The sequence below is a fragment of the Ursus maritimus genome, unplaced genomic scaffold (genome assembly GCF_017311325.1).
Source record: "Ursus maritimus isolate PB19 unplaced genomic scaffold, ASM1731132v1 scaffold_17, whole genome shotgun sequence".
NCBI lineage: Eukaryota > Metazoa > Chordata > Mammalia > Carnivora > Ursidae > Ursus > Ursus maritimus.
The window spans coordinates 49,640,521-49,657,954 of NW_024424119.1; the positions used below are offsets into that span (position 1 = coordinate 49,640,521).

General features: G+C 53.5%; 1 protein-coding gene across 2 annotated transcripts in view; it reads left to right on the forward strand.

Moving 5' to 3' along the window:
• The first annotated feature begins 409 nt into the window (after positions 1-409).
• Positions 410-17,434, forward strand: part of NEK6 (NIMA related kinase 6) — an 87,772-nt gene continuing 70,747 nt past the window's right edge. The window contains exon 1 of one of the 2 annotated variants that reach the window (XM_040631863.1): positions 410-537. The gene's annotated coding sequence lies outside the window, so the exon portion shown is untranslated. Of the gene's footprint in view, positions 538-5,323; positions 5,343-17,434 lie in introns of those variants that run through there. The other variant, XM_040631865.1, reaches the window with a different exon arrangement.

Genomic DNA, 17,434 nt, shown 5'->3' on the forward strand with positions numbered 1-17,434 from the left:
GGGGGGGGGGGGCTCAGGCCCAGAGGTGGCTCACCTTAGCCACATGCTCTAGGAGTTTCAGAAGGGCAGTTGGGGCCCCTCCCTTGGCCCCCAAAGCCAAGTGGACGCCTGGCTGCCTGGGGGAGCAATATGGCCAGCCTAGGACCCAGCCGACTGAGTTCTGAGCACGGTGAGCTGGAACACAGACTGTGGACCCATCAGATGGTTCCTTAAATTTTGTTTTAGACAAACTGGTTAACTTCCACATGCATCCGTTTCCTCATCTGTAAGCGTGCTCATCGGGGACAGGGGTGCCTACGTCACAGAGCGGCTGCGTGGATTACACAAGGTCCCGACCCAGTCCCCGGCAGAGGCGATGATCGACTTCTTCACCCGGACCATAACTCTTCCATTTGACATGACTAACGGGGTGGCCTTATCATCGATTGTCCGATCTAAGTCACTTTGGAGAACCAAAAGGGGACACTGTTATTAATGATGCTGGGATGCCTGGCACTCATCAGGAGTCAGTGGCGCTTGAATTTGTTCGTGGAAACGGCAAGTACCGGAGGGTGGTGGAGGGAACCCAGGGAGGTGCAGGGGTGGGGCAACATCACTGCGTGCCTCGCTGCCTCTGGCTGGGCTGGCTGTGAACCAGTTCCACCTGTAATGGAAAGTAGGACTGAAAATCCCCAATGGCCCTCTGCGCCTTCATTTCAGATGGTTAGCTTACGCTGTTTGCACATTCCGAGGCCTCTTCTGGGTGAGGGGTCCCCCATGACAAACCCAGAGTTGGTGACTGTCACTGCCAAAGATGGAAGGAGATAACTATGTAACCGCTCCTATCAGGGGTCAGCAAAGCACAAAAGGCTTACAAGATGCTTCTCTCTGGGCAGAAAGAGCCATGATACCCTGCACCTAGTATATGGTTCCTTACAGCGACATCTTAGCCTCCCCAGACCTTCTGGCCCCAAAGCATGGCGTTTTACTCTTCACCAAGCCTTCTCAGAAACACGATCTCCTGTGACTACCACAATCCTGCAGAGGTCGACTGCCTGTATTTTACAGGTGAGCAAACTGAGGCCCAGAAGGAAGAAGTAGATAGCCTGAACTTGCACTGCTGAGTTTTCAAGTCTCAGAAGAACCCATGCCTGGGTTCCTTCAACAGCCCCTAAAGATACCTGGAGCTGGAAACAAATTAGCCCCAAAGGCACACCTCACAAATGAACTTGGGGGCCAGTAGAGGAATTGTTCTTCTTTGTACCTCCAGTATTTTCTGTTTTGCTTGTCTCTCAACCAGACTGTAAGTTCCTGAGAGCCGGAGCCATGGCTGAAACTTCTGTTATTTCCCACAGTGTTTAGATTGGTACACAGAGCAAGTGCCACTTAATGGGGATTAAATGCAAATATTTTAGAATACTATGCAGTCATAAAAAAGGAAGCAGCTCTTAATGAAGTGGTAGGAGGTGGAGGCCAAGCAGTGAAGAAAATACCAGGTATAGAGCAGTGTGTGGACCAGTTACCATCATTTGTACAAAAAAATGAGAAAACACATACACACACACACACACACACACACACACACACACACACATATATATATTTACCCTCATAGAAAACACTGGGAACAGTGTGTTTGGCAATTTTGGTTCCCTCAAGGGAAAAGAAGGAGGTAGCTGGAGGGGAAAGGAAGAAAGGAAACTTTTCCCCACATATCTTTCTGGCAACTTTTGAATTTTGAGCTGTGCGTATCAGCTGTTCAAAAAATAAATAAATGTTTTAAAAGTTAAAATAGCTCAAAATGAGGTATGCTGTTTAAAAAAGTGAACCATACGATGGAGTGGAGGGGAGGGAGGCTCCCTGCATTCCTGGTCCTCACCGAAATGGTTAGTTGATTTCCCAGCATTCATTGGGCAATGGGAAACCCTAGAAGGTCAAAGTTGACAGGGCTTTGAGATCCTCACTTTGCCAGCTGGGGAACTGGCCCAGGGTCACATAGGGAGTACATGGCAGAGCTGGGGTGGGACTCTTTCCCCAGCCAGCTGGGTTTGCTGATCTTGGAAAGCTCCATAAACGCTCGGTTGGATACACAGCCATCAGGACGTGGAGAAGGCCTCTCAGACAAGAGGCCCCCATTTTGTATTGAATGTAATGTAAAAATTGAAACCCTAATACAGTGACCTTTGCACACAGCCAGGGTGACCCTAAAGTTGATCACCCGGACCAGGATACTTTTGGACTGAAAAGGGATGTTGTTAATAACAAACCCGCCCAGACAATAAGCAGAAATGAGACTTCCTGGGAAAACTGAGACCATCCCCCCACACAAAAAAAACCCATCATCGGGAAGCAGGCAAGACGACGTTTTGTCCAAAGGGCCTGGTCTGATTCTAGTCTTTCATGCCTCCTCTCGTGCCCCACTGCTCACTCCCCCAATACTGATGACAACGACAACGGCAAACCCAGGTTCAAATCCTAGCTGTGTTCAAACTACTTGACTACTCTGACCCTCAGCTGCTTCAACTGTAAAACAGAAACATGACCCCCATCTTGAGGGATGCTGGGAGAATGAAATGCCTCATGCAGAGCTGGGTGCAGGGAAGGTGCCGCCAATAGTAGCTTCTCTTCCCCTAATGCAGAGAAATAATGAAACGACACGGGCTTAATCCTGAAACTCTTGGGGGTGAACAGAGAGAGCCTTTCTCCCAGACTAGATTCACAAGTGCCACTGTGGGAGGAAGTGTCAGGCCGCGTGCTCAGGGAGATGTTGATTCTAATTCTGGGAGTCATTTCGTGAAGCACCTCTTCATGGTGACTCATTTGGGGACTCGCTGAAAAATCCTTTGAGTTAAAAACAAAAGTTGAATGGGGCTCAGGTTGCACCCTTTTCCCTCTACCCCCTACCCTGGCCTGGGTAGTGGGGGTAGTGCAGGGAATTTGCAGGGTCTCTGGGCTGAGCTTGACCTGACTTATTTCCCCCTGCATATCACCTGGGGCTGGGACCAGGCCAGAGGGAAGGAAGTGGGTGAGGAGGAGAAAGGCCAGGAAAGCAGTGAATGGTCCACCCTGCCAGCTCCTGAATTAGAGTCCAAGAGGGCAGGAAGGAGGGGTCCACGAGCCTTCTTTATTCCCCAACACTCAGCCTTAGTGTCAGCTTGCCTGTAGTCCGACCTATCTCTGCTGATTGCAAAGAGGTGTACTGTGTGACCTGGGGCAAGTTGCTTGACCTCTCTGAGCCTCAGTTTCCTCACTGGAAAATGAGGATATTAGAAGTACATGTTAAAGGGGTTCCATGACGCTGGGGTAGGGCTTTGCAAACTGCAGTGGTCCCAGTGCTTGTCTTCCTGGGGGTCTGGCACTGCTCTTAAAATTTCCTTCAAAGGGGAATTTCAAGTTCTTGCTCTGCAGCTTACCAGGATTGTTCTTGGAACCTGGGACCCGTCCTACATACAGAAGACCTCTTATCACTTCTCCTCTGCTCAAATATCACCTCATCAGAGAGGCCTTCTTCCAGCACCCTCTATGAAAAAGCACCCCTGGGCTCTCCTATCCCTTCCTTGTTTTATTTTCTGCATCAAACTTATTAACCTCAACCATGCCAGATATTTGCAATTGCTTCCCCACACACCCCACCCCCAGATTGAAGCCCCAAGAGAGTCAGGGCTCTATTTCGTTCACAACCATATCCCAGTGCCTAGAATAGTACGTGACCCATATAAGGTGCTCACAGATGTGTGTCGGGTGATTGAATGAAGAAACTAATGTTTGCTGCATTGATATGGTCAATATCCCTGATCTGCTAGTAACACTGCAACACACTGTCCCAGAACTTCTATTTATTTCTATTGCTTTTTGCAATGCTTATTTCTTATAGTTAGCTCTTCAATCTATCTGATATTTATTGCGATGCATGTTCACGTGAAGTGAGACTGTAAGTGGGTCCCCAACTGAACAGCTAACAGATGTGCGGAATGACCCATTCTATCCCTGTTGGTTTGTGGAAGGGCTGGGACTGGGCTGGGTCCTCAGGGCCAGCTGCTTCCCCACCTGTCCCCTCTTATAGCAGCAGCCCAGAGCTATGCGTTCATGAGGTAGGGCTGCCTAGATTAGGCACACAGGCACTGGAATTAGACAGTCTGTGGTCCAGCTACCTACTCAACCACTTATCATCTGGGTGACTTCGAGCAAGAGAATTTTTCTCTCAGCTTCTGTTCTAAGCCTCATTTGTCACACCTGTAAAATGGGCATGGAAGTGGCATAATGCCTCCTTCAGAGAATGGCTGTGCGGTTGTGAGTCCGGCACACAGTGGGTATTCAATTGGTGTCATTATCGTTATAGATCACAGCCAGGTGGAGTGCTGGGGTAACCTCTCTATGCCCAGCACAGTGCTGTGACCAAGCTGGACAGCTGGCAGGTGGTCAGTGTCAGTCCCTGGTCCAGTCTTCCTGGGGGAACACGGCACAGTTCTGCCTGTGGAGGAGAAGCAGCCAGTGTGGAAACAGGAACTGTGTGAGCCAAGTGCGTCCCTTCTTGGGGGGGGGGGGTGGTGCGGGTTCCCTTAGGAAGTGAGGCAGGGAACTGAGCTGCAGCCTTTGGGGCCCCATGGAGACTCTTTCCTTAGAGGGAGTATTAAGCATTCATTAGTAGAGCCTTCCAGAAACCTCTGCACATTGACTCTTAATATCTTGGGGTCCACAGGATTTGGGGAGCTCCAAATGAGGAGATTCTGGCACTTTGAGTGCAGGGAGCAGCACTTTCACCATATGGAGATACCCTTGGAGCCTACTTCTGAATATGTGCCTGCATTCAGTAGGCACACAATAAGCGCTGATTGGCCAGTATGACCGGGGCCGTGAAGGGAGCAATGTTAGTAGATGGGTCCCCAAGGATGCGGGGGAGGGGTCCACGAGTTCGCTGACTTCGGACCCTAATCCTAAGTGTCTAGAACCCGAGAAGGGGTATGGGGGAGTTTGCTGGGCCACACTCTCTGTGAGAGTTTGGGCCTCAGTTTCCCCATCTTTGAAATGGGGGGGGGCTCGGCTGGGCGGATCACTCGCGGTCTGAGGGGCTCCGGCGCGCGGAGGGGTGCGGGCGCCAGGCGGTAGCCGCCGGGCGCCCCCCAGGCCGTAGCCGCCGGGCGCCCCCCAGGCCAGCGTGGCGGCAGCGCGCACGAGCGCAGGGGGCGGCGCGGCCCCGCGGTGGGGAGGGGCGGAGCGCGGCGGCTCAGCAGGCGGCGGCGGAACCGAACGGACGGGCGTGCGGCCGCGGCGCCGCCGACTCGTGTGGGACCCTCCTCTCCGGCCGGCCGCCCGCCGGGCCGCGCGCCGCTCCTCCCGCCGGCAGCCGAGCCGCCCGCGCGCCGGTGAGTGGCCTGGGGCCGGGGCCTGGCAGGACCGGGCCGGGGAAGGGGCGGGGGCCGGGCGGCGGGGCCGTCACCCACAGCCGGGCCGAGGGGGTGCGCGTGCCCGCGCGCGCGTCTGCGACTCGGCGGGGGACCGCGGGCGGGGGTGTACGCGGGAGGCCGGGGCGCGAGTGAACCAGCGAGTCTCCGTGTGTCGGCGGCCGTGCGTCCGAGCGTGCGTGGGCGGCGTGTGTCTGTGTGTCCCGCGGGGTTGCGCCCGAGTGTGTGCGTGCTGTGGCGGACACGGTGCGTGTGCACGTCGGAGGGTCTGGGTTGTGTGGTTTGCGGTGAGTGAGTGCGGGGGACACGGGCATGGCTCCCGTGTATCCGTTTATTGTATCCATTTATTGTTTACTATTTGCCAGGGAGTGTGCCAAGCGCTTCACGTGGGATCCCATTTTTCTCTAGGAGTTGTGCGGGTTCAGGGACTATGTGTGCGCACGTGGGTGAGTGTTCACAGGACAAACTGTGTATCTGGGAGTCTTCGAGGACAAAAGTGTACTTGTACTCCTGCAAAAGAGTGTTTTGTGTCCAGGAGCGTGAGTGTGTTTATTACGGTGGCGGAGGGTCCCCCTTGCACCCACCAGGGATCTTGTATGATGTGTCCGCCCCTGGCCCGGATGCCAGGGAGCCCATGGAGAGAAGTAGGCCAGGGGTGGGCACCCGGTGGGTCCTGGACCTTGTGTGGTGACTGAGGGCTGAGGTCAGCCCCGCAGAGCCAGGCTGGGCCTGGCAGAGGGGGAGGCCTCCGAGCCAGGCCTTGGTGGGGCCCGCTGGCAGGACCCTTTGAGGGGCTCCAGGATGCTCAGGCTGGGCTGCGGCTCTGGTGGGCCTTCGCCTGGTAGTACAGGACTCGTGTTCAGTTCTTCGTCAATACCCCTCTGGGTCTCTTGGCTTCGTTCCTGTCCCTGTGTGGCCCTGGCAGATTATAACCTTTCCCCCAGGCCAGGGGGGAAAGGGGGAGGCTGACCCTGGGAAGGCCAGGGGTCCCAGGACACTTGTCTGTGTATCTGAGGGTCTCTCTCTGCCTGCTCTGCTAAGTAGACAGATATTCATCTGGCTTATTCATTTGTTGAGCCTGGGCTCCAAGCATGAGCCCCCAAGACAGTAACAAATTGATCACAGCAGGCTTGGGACACTGGTTTCCAAGGTCTGTCCTGCAGCTTTGATGGAGGGTTTTTTGGGGGGGGCTTTATAAATGTTGACAATCTATGCCGTCAAAAGTCTTAATTGCTTTAAGGCCAACTTTAGAAACACTGAGCTCCCTCGTTCCCCCTGAATTTTCAAAACTCAACTTGCCTTTCTGAGGGGAAAATGCCGTGCGCAGGCAAATCTTGGAGGCACATTTAAAAATCGTGGTGTTAATGGAAGAAGAATTTCATTGAAAGGGATGCGGAGCCGGCTGGAAGCGCCAGTTCCCGATGCAGCAGCTTACCGAGTGAACTTTGGACGTCTTCTTTCAGCAAACAAAACCTGGAAGGAAACAAAAAAGATCCACATTCTTTTTCTTTTTTGTCCTAAAAAAATGAAGGAAAAAAAAAAAACACCTTCTGGGTTTGCTGGAAATGCTGCCTCTCCTTCTCCCCTCAAGGCCAGGCCCTCCCTCCATCCCCCACCCCCAAATAAAATATGCCTGTGGGGAGCTGTGGATGAGTCACTCCCTGGCAGAGAGCCCCACGGGCAAACATTTGGGAAGGTTCTTGCCTAACTTCCCAGAAGAAAAGGCCCAGGATTTAAAATGGTCCCTGTGGTTTGTCAGCCTCTGCCGTCCCGTCTGCTTCGGAAATGACTAAAAAGTAGTTTCTGTCTTCAGAAAATAAAAGTCTCAGACTGAAGCAATGGCCCAGGTTGGTCTGGGCTTTGGGCCATTTAGATTGTTCAGGTCTCAAGAATCGAAGCTCCTGGCTTTGCCAGGTGGCATTTCCAGTGGCTCTGAGCAAGGAGGGAGCAGGGAAAGGGAAGGGAAGGCATGTTTAGGGAGCACCTCCTGTGCTGAGAGACAGGGACGTCCAGCCTGTGTCCTGGGACTGCTGTGAGGAGGTTGAGGCAGAATCCTGTCGCATGCTTGACTTCAAGCCTGTGCTCTGCAGTGGGGTGTGTGTGTGTGTGTGTGTGTGTGACACTTCTGAAGGTGCACAGACAGGGTGCTCAGTGCTGTCACACACATCTGCTCCTTTCATCTACCCCACGAGGTAGGGGGTTGTCATCTCCATTTTACAGATGACATAACTGAGGCTCAGAGAAATGAAATGCCAGGCATTATTTTATGAAAGTAGCGCCACAACTAATGGCCACCATTTATTGAGAGTATACTACGTGCCAGGCGTGGTACCAGAAGCTTTTAAGTGCCTGCATTCACTCAGTCCACTCAGCAACGCGCAGACGGGAGCTATCATGGCGCCCATTTTATAGGTGAGGAGACTGGAGACACGGAGAGATGAAATCATGTACCAAGGACTACGGATTGCTATGCGGTTGACCCTGGGGTTCAACTCAGGCCTGTCTGAGCAGAGCCTGCCGTCTTCCCACTGGACCTGGAAAGTCATGATCACTGTATTCCAGGTCCTTTGGGGCTGGGTTCCTCAGCAGGCTTCCAGCAGAGGCCTTCCTGAAGGGGTTGCCCTCCTTCCTTGTCCGCTCCTGCCCCTCTGCTGTGGAGGACCCACGCCCAGGGCCAGGACGGTCAGATAGAAAGGGCTCGCAGTTCACATTTTTTTCTTTCCTCATGAAGTGCCAAAGATTGGTTTCAGAAGGGAAGTGTCAAAACAATTGTCAAAAAGAGAAGACTATCCCCTTCCTCTTCCCGGGTCAGACCAAGCAAGCGAGTTAGAGGGGGGAGAGTGGAAGACCCTGGTAAGTCATCCAAGATTAAATGCGGGTTGGCATCTCCAGGCTTGTGTGAGGAGGAAGCCCTCTGGGGCGATGCCCTCACGAAGAGCCCCTGTTCCGACCCCTGGTGATGGCGAGTTACCTCCAGGGCCCAGACTCCCCATTCGGAATATCTGACAACAGGATCATCTCTACATAGGCTTCTTGTCACTTGCCGTTTCAGCCCCGTGCCTGTCTCTCTAACTCGTTCATTTCCATTCTTATCACGGTTTCTACAACGTGGTTCTTGAAAGGAATGTTGTGTGTGAGGACCGGTGTGGTTTGGGGGTGTGCTGCGCCCCTGCAAGGGTCCTTTGATGTTGGAAGGAAAAGGTATTTCTCTCCCTCCCGAGTATGCTCTGCAAATTGATGAACATTTGCAAATTGCTTCGAGATGCGTTAATTTAAGGTGTGAAATAATAGATCTCGTGTAAAGGCTCAGCCACATTTCTGGCATCAATGGATTTCTCTCCCGTCTGGCCTGTGATTTGGGGAGGTAAAAATAGTCCTTGTTTCTACATTTTTATCTTTATTTATTTATTTATTTATTTTTTGCTGATGTCATTCTTAGGAAGCGGTGGGCACATAACCCGTGGACCTTTCCTTGGCTATGACTTCGGATGGTTGCCAGAATGCTGGCGACCGGAACGTGCAGCTTTGGGGAGCAAGGGTGCTCCTGGAGTATTTGTGGGAAGGTCATCCGGAGTGGTCTCCCACTGGGTGTCTGTGACATTGCTTCAAAACGGGTGGGTGGTAGATGACCAGGATTGGCTGAAGATCCTCGGTGGAGTTTTTGGTATTGGCCATCTTATGTCTGACTCTCGGGTAGTGACAAGATGGCCTTCCGGGAAAACGTTTTATTTTTTATTTACTTATTTTTTTAGCCTTTTATTTATGTCTTTATTTTAAGTGACCTCAGTGCCCACTGTGGGGCTTGAACTCATGACCCCAAGATCAAGAGTCAGGTGCCCCACCGACTGAGCCAGCCAGGTGCCCCAAAAATGTTTTATTTTAAAAAGAAAAAATCAGGTCAGTCAGTGGCTTCACCCATTCCTGTCTGAGCTGGGTGACATACTCACAGCCCCTTCCTTTGGCCCCAAACTGAACTAAAGCAACAGCCTTCTCAGACTCAGCTTCCAGACAGGAGTGGACATTGGGGCAAATCAATTGGTGGTGTAATTTCCTGTGACGTTCAATTTGGGAACTTGACCGTGGAGTGTGATCTAGCATTTTGACATCTGTCCCTCTAACAGACTTGCTTGTGTGGAAACAGACCCACATACACAGCCTCTGCTGTGTTGTCTCCAATTCTGGATTTTTCCACAGACGACTGCTCGGGTGGTCTGGTGGCAAAGGCCCAGTGTTCTGGCCAGGCCTCTTGGCATCCACCAGCAGGATCGCCGCACCCCAAACCCAACCAGCACTTTGGCTGGGCTCTGGGGGCAGGCGAGTGAGGGGCCTGCAGAATTGAAAGGTGACGCAGCCAGGATCTAAAATGCATTCAGTTCCAAGGGCCTTGATCCACATGGAGCCTTTCTTTCTTTCTCTTCGACATCTGCGTGATGGTGACCTCATAGAAAAGAAAAAGGGGCTTTATGTAGGAATTCCATAGAGTGTGAAGGAATTTCTGCGAGGGAAGGGGGAGGGAAGCTGCCATTGAGAGCCTGCCATGCTGCATTTCCTTGAGTTGTTTAAGCCTCACACTTCAAAATTAGGCTGGGGGAGGGCAGTGCTTGACCTTGGCTAACAGAGCTGGCGCCTTAGAAGAGAACTCCCCAAAGTCCCCAAGTTGTAGTTGAGGAAATGGGGTGAGTCCCTCCCTGCAGGTGAGTGGCTGAGTTGGAATTTGTCCACGACCCCTCTTCCCAAGGCCGGCCCTCTCTCGTTCCTTGTTGTCCCCAAAGTCTTTGAAACTGGGGAGTTGTCAGGAGGAGATCTGCAGCAGGTTACCCTGCAAATGACCTTCAGCTCTGATGAGTCCACGCTGCCCCTGAGAAATCCAGTAGGCTCACCATCCAGAGAAGAGCCACACGCCCAGTTTACAGAATGGAAACTGAGGCCCGCGGAGAGGAAGGCGCTAACCCACAATCACATTAAGAACTTGAGCTTTGGCACCAGATGGAGTGAGGTGGGCGTCTCAGAGCAAGTCATTCACCTCTCCGAGCCTCAGTTTCCCCATCTGGAAAACAGACAATATTGTGACCTCAAATGTTTGAGGGAAGAACTACAGGAAATAATGGGTATAAAACCCTCCGCACATGGGTAGCCCCCCGGAAGTGCTTGGTGCTCACTGCCTGGGATTTTATGGGAGGTGAAGAAACTGTGATTATTAAGGACCTGCCCAGGGTTACCGGGCCGGAAAGGTCGTTCCCCTGCCGAGAGCATTTTCGGCGCCCCAGCATATTGAGGCCCTAAATCGGGCTGAAAGCAGTGTTAGGATCTCTTCCAGGTGCCACTACAGCTCAGTCCTGGGACCGGGACCCTCAAAACAGCTCTGGGAAGAGACACGGCCTTTTGGTAGAACAAGACGGGATGTAAGTCAGGGTGCCCTGGGCGGCTCAGGAAACCATTTAGAAATCAGTGTTTTGTGCTCCACTCCACCCGCGCCCCCCGCGGCTCGGAAAGGGAGCCTTCTAAGGTTCGGACGCGTCCTCTTGGAGCTGGAGGGTCTCGGGAGGCCCCGAGAGCGGTGTCAGCCACAGTGTGTTACTAAGCGAGGCAGATGTTTTGTTAATTATTTACACAGCCTCGGCCCCATCCGAGGTCTGTGCTGACAGAAGCGGCTGTCACAGACCCGGGCCTGGGGGCAGGTAGTTCTCGGGGAGAAGCAGGCAGGCAGAGTCCTCCTGGAGGGTCGGCCCAGCGAGGCCGGGGGGCGTCCCTGCCCAGTCGGCGCTCCCTCCTAAGCCGGTGGGGTTCTGTCAGGCTGGCTTGTTGTCCCTGAGGGAGAGGCGAGGTCCCACGGAAGTGGCCGCCCTTCCTGAGGCAGCTTCTGTGGGCATTTGCCCAGCTCCTCACGCCTGAGACCCCACCGTGGTGTGTGTGGTGAGAGGGGAGCATCAGCGGGCGCTGGAGCCCCCTTGGAATCCAGCCCCTCTACTCCCTCACCTGGAAAACGGGCCAGTAGCACCAGGCTCGAGGCCCTTGATTCTTGGACACTGTTTGGGGGGGCGTGATTTGCCTTAGAAACCCACCTTTAGGACTAGAATTGTCAAAAGGAAGGGGCCTGGGATGAAAGCCTTCCCTGGAAGGTCACCAAGAGTGAGGGACGCTAGCTGGGGACAGGGCGGACCTAACCCCGTCTTCCCACAGCACTAAGCCTGTTACGTGTTTTACAGACGGAGGGTTTGCACGGGAGTCATTTTAAGAAAAGGTTCTGATATGAAATATCCATCATCTGTAAGTCTGTGGAGGCAGAAAACAGCCTGGTGGTTACCAGGGGCTGAGGGAGGCATGAGGGGCAACCGTTTCATGGGTACGGGGTTTCCCTTCAGGTGATGAAAATTTTGTGAATGTGCTAAACGCCACCGAATGGCTCACACTAAAATGGTTAATTTTACGTCATGAGGAAAAAATTTTTACAAAGTTCTGATGCTTAAAAATATAGGCAGGAAAGCCTCTCACTTTACAGATGGGGAGACTGAGGCCTGGGGAGGCTGTGACCAGCTTCCAAGGTCCTTGCTGGTCAGGACCCTCTCCCACCTGTCAGGCCAAGTCTCTGGTCACGGAGCGCGGGCCTGGGCTACGTGCACAGTCCGATGCAGAAACACAGACCCGTTCACAGTTGTGTGGGTGGAGTGGACTCTGTTTGGTTAACCAGATACGCCCGCGCTGGCCGGTATGCGGCCAGCCGTTCACTCATTCGTTGGAGAAATACCTCCCAGCCTTGTGGGTCAGGTGTTATTCTGGGAGCTGGCCCAGAGACCCTCTCAGGGCCCCACCCCACAGCCTCTCACCACTTGGTGAGGACAGGAGTTGTGTCACAAACCCCTGTGGGTGCTTCCAGTAGACGTCTCCTGGGACTTACTCCCCTGGGGAGCAGGAGAGCTTTCCAGGAGGGAGGGGCCTCTGAGCAGGCCTTGAGGGAAGCACGACGTTTGCCCAGCACGCTGGGCGTTGGGAGGCCGGGAGGTCAGAGAGGGCTGGGGTGAAAGGCCAGTGGACCACCGGGTGAGTGGGTGGGTGGGGCTGCGGGATGGGGAGCTGGGAGCAAGACTGGGGTCCTGGGCAGTGGGCAGCCCCCCAGCAGTGTGAAGCCGGGAACTTCTGCCACTTCCTCAGCTTTTGACCCCTTCAGTGGATTCTTTGTACCAGGCACTTACGTGTATTACATTCCGTTCTAACCCCTCACGTGGATTAGCTCCCTTCATCCTCCCGGCAGTTCCCTGATGCAGGTATCATTATGCCCATTTCATGGACAAAGAAACAGACTCAGAGAATCTAGGATGTATGCTGCATAATTAATTGCCGCCACATCGGGGTCTGGTCTGTAGGGTAGGAGGGCAGAGGCTGCTGTCTGGAAATGCCTGTCGTATGGGCTGTGAGCTGGTGCCCAGGCGCAGGGCCTGGGCGAGGGCCTCCCAGGCAGCTGGAAGGAACAGCATGTACCAAGGAGCAAATGGTGGGAGAAGAGGCTGCCCAGGCCTGCAGGGATCTGGGGGAGATTTGGTCTTTCTTGCAAGAACAGAGGGGCTCCTGCTACTCCGCACCTCACTTCTTAATAGTCTTTCTCTTGCTTACTCCGCTCCAGCCATGTGACCTCCTTACCTTTCCTCAGACATGTCAAGCATATACTCCCCTCTGTCCCCTCTTCCTGAAATCCCCCCCCCCAACTGTTCCCATGACTTGCCCCCAGCCTTCATTCAGGACACCACAAAAGTCACTTCTCCAAAGAGGCCCTGTTATCGCCATCCTATTGAAATTAGTCCCTCACTCGTTCACTCCCCATTCCCTGCCTTGGCCTTACTTTTCTTCAGGACCCTTACCTCTTCCTGATTCCGTATGTTTGTTATCTCCCTCCCGGACTAGAACGTAAGCTCCGTGAGGATAAGACTTGTCTGCGGACCACCGCTGGGTCCTCAGTGCCGAGCACGGTGCCTGGCACATAGTAGGTGCTCAGTTAATATTTACTGAATGAACGGAAAGTTTCAAGTGGGCAAGGGGCAGGATCCTTGAAGAATGTCTGTGTGAACTTACTGAATCTGTTAGCAAACATTGCTTCTCCCAGTGGGCAGTGAAGGGCTGAGTTGCGCCCACCTGCCCTTTCTCTGTCCAGAGAAGGTTTCTTAGAGACAGACTCAAATTATTCTAAGGGAGGAGCCTAGGCTTATAGAAGGGCTTGTACCTCCCAGCGTTATCAAGCTCCCTTCCTTTGCTCCTTTCCTGCAGAGGGGGGCTCCTGATGCCTGGATAGGAGTGGCTTTGGGTGGAAGGGGTGGGTACATGTCTTCAAGTTACATTTTCTATCAAGCGTACTTTTTTTTTTTTTTTAGAGGGTGTATCTTTTGAGGGTTGCTTAGGGAAAAGAAGGTGTTTAACTCTCCCAAGTGACCCCAGAATCCACCCAGCCTAGAAAATGAGGAGTTGTGGGTTGAAAGCGGAAGTGATCCCTAGCTGGTGTGGCCTTGACGGGCTACCAGGGTGGGTGCCCAGATGGCGGGACCATTGGGGACCACATGGCAGACAGACAGGGAGCCGGGGACAGGGAGCCCACCCATTCGTTTGGCGGGTCCTGCCGAGTCCAGTCGAATTAGTTACACCAGGATCTCAAGTGTGGGCTTGGTGCGCCTGAGTCAGTGTGTGTGCATTTCCTTTGTTCATCTCCCCCAGGAATTTTAGCGGCCTTTTGTGTTTGATTTAAATGCCAGCCTTCTCAGCTCACCCAAGAGGAAACGAGGACTGGATTTTTGTCTGTGCAGAGGCTGGGGACAGGGGTGAGAGCTGCCCACTCTTGATGGTGGCAGCACGGCATTTGGGAACTATGCAAAGAAAATACTTTTACTCCAAGCTAGCAACTTTTGTTTGCATATGCTTTTATGATATCCCAGGCCTTCAGATATCACCCATCTATCGGTTAGGTATGTGATGACCACAATTTCCAAACTTTCAAAAGGGCTGTGGTCTGTAAAAGCATTTTAGTGACATTTGGGGACAGGAGAGGCTGTTTGGAAGATGCCGTTTGGTCGCTAGTATGTAAGAAGTTCCTGGATGCTCGAATGGCTTACGGGGCGGCATCTTTGAAATTGCACAGTGCTGAAAATTCTGGGACATATGGTCACTGTGATGTGCTAATGTTAGCAATCGAGATATTTAATTACCCAGAAAAACCCCTTTGCCTATCCACTACGGGTTACTGGAGAGCCTGTATTTCTCAGGAGGAAGGTCTCACACTGTGTAATCCGGACCAGCAGACAGGGAGTCATTATCCCTCATTAATTTATTAGCTAATTAAGTGATTTCTCTGGTCATGCGTTTATTCCTTCCATTGCTGTTCACCGGCAACATTTGCTGGGTACTACTCGGTGCCTGGGCTGGTGCTGGACACTGGGGATAGAATGAAACAGAAGAGCAGATATTACTGAATCCCGCTGGGTGCCAGCCCATCCGGTGGTGCTGTGGGCTACAGGTGACTTCATTTCCCTGTGGACGTTTACTGAGCACCTACTACGTGCGGGCCTGTGAGACACCAAATGAAAATGACACAGTGCCTTGTGGTTTGAACTCTCCCTGCATTTTGATGGTTTCTTTTGGTCCCGGTCCTCTGCTTGTTGTGGCAAACCCCGCCAGCCACCGTTCACAGGCCCTGGAATGAACCAGAAACAATCCAGATGCCCCAGGAACCGACGTGAGAACAAGGCATCCCCTTCACACGTTGCGTCTCAGCTCCGCATCTCGCCGCCACCCAGCATTTTGAGACAGAATGTGAGATCTCGTGGTTGGCTAAATACATAAATATTTTATGTCTCGATATTCTGAAAACGAAGCCCAAATGCGCAGAACTGCAGCACATCAGTGCTATAGATCATATGTTATAATAATCCGATGACATGTTGTTTAAATATTTATGGACTGATGCGCCATGACAATGGGGGGAGAGGGGAGACTTGGAGCAGAGTCGGGGCAGATGCTGGAAAGGAGGGAGCAGACCCACGCGATCCTGGGAAGTGCCATGGGACGCTCAGGTTTTGGATTTGAGGTTTTGGAGTTTCCTGACGATAGCAACGGCCAGCATTTGTTGAGCGCTTGCTGCGAGCCGTGCCCTTCACCGATGTCATTTTGTCTAATCCTCATAGCCACCCCGAGAGGATGCGACTTCTAATATCCCAAGTGACAGAGGGGATGCTGAGGCCCAGGGCAGGTCAGATCGGCCCCAGACTGCACAGCTGGAGTGGCCCATGGTCAGAACCAGGTCAGCTGCAGTCTGAGCTTGTAGTCATCGTGTGTTCTGCTCAGTCCATGACCAGTTCTATCGGAAACCTGCTGCCGCCACCTGGTACTAACTGGACTTTCTAAATCACGGAAAGAAAGGCGACGTCTGTGAAACGTCGGGCAGGCATAGGAACCATAGGAACAAATCTCTAACCCAGGAGGGGCGACTGTGCACCTCCACGCCACATGCCTGCCACGTGGTGGGGGCTCTGGAAGTGGCACTTCTACCCCTCGGCCATTCTTTTCCCTCCTGGTTTTGTGTTCGTTTGGGAGCTGTCTGCAAACTGTCCCTGAGTTAGTGCCCAGGGCCCTGACCTTTGCATGCGCCTTCCTCTCTCCCCGCAGTGCGAACCCACAGAGCGCAGATGGGGTAGCCCCCCAGCCCCTGATAGCCCTGCAAGGAGGCCCCCATGTCTCCACCTTACAGATGAGGGGCTCCTGCGGACTCCCAGAGCCCACTCCTTCCGTGTGGGGAGCCATTCCTTCCATGCCTTCCCGGAGGCTCTGCTGGGTCAGCCTCCCCCCACTGGCTGTGCCACCGCTGCTGCCGTCAGTCCTGCCTGTTTCATCACTGCTCAGTGTCCCGCTGATCAGCACATCCCCAGCACCGGAAACAGGGCCTGGTCCACGAGACGACAATAAGTGACCAGCAGTAGGGGTTCAAAAAAGAAGCTCCATGGACAGGGGTTGAAGGGGGCGCTGAGTTCTGAGATGTTTTTCTGCCAGTGACCATCTCAGACCGATGGTACCTTCTAGTTCTGCAGAGGCCTAGGGAGGTCCCCTGGGGACTCTAGGCCAGGGGATGGGGGTCAGAAGGTCATATAAACGGCAGGTAGGGCCAGCTGTGCAATTTGTACAGCCCAGCACAAAGTGAAAATGCAGGTCCCCTTGTTTTAAAAGCAGGAAAAAAGCTTTTTCTTTCACCATCACTTTCTACTTGTCATGGTGGCTTTTCTTAGCAATTGAATGCCATGCTTTCTTGGGCACAGGGACACTCACGGGGTGAGTACAGACCCTCACAGTTAGTGGGTGGCACACCTGCCGCCGTGACTGCACCCAGGCCCCTGCCAAGGGTGGAGGGTGGCAGAGTTCCCTGGGGTAGGGGGGCAGGAGCAGGACTCCAAGCCCCCAGCACATGCACCATCGTCCCACTCACTTCACTTAGGTGGCACAAATTCAGAGATAAAATGAAGACTTTAAGACAGTGGACACAGAGCATGAAGCCCCAAGCATGGGGCTCCTTCCGGAGGGCAGGGCAGGGCGAGGACGAAACTGTACTGGTCACATGCGCGTGAAGCTGGCCCTGATGGGAGGGCTCTAGCCTCCTCCCACCAATGCGCACATTGCAGAGAGCTTGGGGCAGATCTTACTGGGGGAAAATTTCCACCGTGAGGCACTCTCTACAGATCACCAGCCTGGGCTGTGAGAGCCGTCAGCTGGCCAGCTGGTCTCCCCTCTCACCCCGGGCCTCTTGTGCCAAGGACACACCGTGGACGTGGGTCTCCTTGGAAGTGCCCCCCTGATTTCATTCCTCACGTAGTTGCCCGATGTTATTGCATTAACAAACCCATCCCTTCCGACTTCTCGTCCTTGGGTGACAAGGGTCAGAAATCAAAGGATGAGGCTGCTGCCCCACTCACTCGGGAAGAATGCCAAGCAGGTGGTGCCCTAGGGATCAGAGAGGGCGGGGAGCTCAGATTCCACCAGCTTCCCACGCTGTTCCTAGCCCTGAAACGGGGGGGGGGGGGGGGGGGGGG